This window comes from Perkinsus marinus (assembly GCF_000006405.1).
Source record: "Perkinsus marinus ATCC 50983 genomic scaffold scf_1104296934016, whole genome shotgun sequence".
In the NCBI taxonomy this organism is placed as follows: domain Eukaryota; phylum Perkinsozoa; order Perkinsida; family Perkinsidae; genus Perkinsus; species Perkinsus marinus.
In genome coordinates, this window is record NW_003214951.1 from 1 (window position 1) to 957 (window position 957).

Sequence of the window (957 nt, forward strand, 5' to 3'; positions counted from 1 at the left end):
TAGCCGAGGTGATGCATCGCTCTGCCAAACCAGAGGACACAAAAAATGGATTGAACGGATTCTGCGAGGTGCGATGTCACAATATCGATCAAAAGGTTTTGGTCTTGCACTACCTCGCTTCTGAAAGGGTCTCGGTTCTCAATATAAGACCAGTCAGGTATATAGACTGACAGCTGTGGGGTTCGAACCCACGCCCTTTCGGACTGACGCCTAAAGCCAGCGCCTTGGACCACTCGGCCAAACTGTCGATAAGTGCTTCAGGATTCATAGCCAAGGTGATGCATCGCTCTGCCAAACCAGAGGACACAAAAAATGGATTGAACGGATTCTGCGAGGTGCGATGGCACAATATCGATCAAAAGGTTTTGGTCTTGCACTACCTCGCTTCTGAAAAGGTCTGGGTTCTCAATATAACACCAGTCAGGTATATAGACTGACAGCTGTGGGGTTCGAACCCACGCCCTTTCGGACTGACGCCTTAAGCCAGCGCCTTAGACCACTCGGCCAAACTGTCGGTAAGTGATTCAAAAATCATAGCGGAGAAGATGCGTTACACTATAGGACATGACACAAAAACGGTTCCGAACCGTTTCCGCGGAATGCGTTCTTCATCAAGTCACACGAAAAGAAATTTCTAACAGCTGTAGGATTCGAACCCACGCCTTTGCGGACTGACGCCTGAAGCCAGCGCCTTAGACCACTCGGACAAACTGTCGATGAGTACTTTAAGATTCATAGCCGAGGTGATGCATCGCTCTGCCAAACCAAAGGGCACAGAAATGGGTTGAACGGTATCTGCGAGTTGCGATGGCGCAATATCGATCAGAAGGTTTTGGTCTTGCACTACCTCGCTTCTGAAAAGGTCTCGGATTTTAATACAACACCAGTCAGGTATATAGACTGACAGCTGTGGGGTTCGAACCCACGCCCTTTCGGACTGGCGCCTTAAGCCAGCGC

The 957-nt window shown here is 49.6% G+C and overlaps 3 non-coding genes across 3 annotated transcripts; all 3 read right to left on the bottom strand.

The window, feature by feature from the left end:
• Positions 1 to 167: 167 nt before the first annotated feature.
• On the bottom strand, positions 168 to 247 carry Pmar_PMAR011299. The gene has a single exon. It is a non-coding gene; the product is annotated as a tRNA-Leu (tRNA).
• A 187-nt stretch (positions 248 to 434) lies between these two features.
• On the bottom strand, positions 435 to 514 carry Pmar_PMAR011300. The gene has a single exon. It is a non-coding gene; the product is annotated as a tRNA-Leu (tRNA).
• A 121-nt stretch (positions 515 to 635) lies between these two features.
• Pmar_PMAR011301 lies at positions 636 to 715 on the bottom strand. The gene has a single exon. It is a non-coding gene; the product is annotated as a tRNA-Leu (tRNA).
• Positions 716 to 957: the final 242 nt, after the last annotated feature.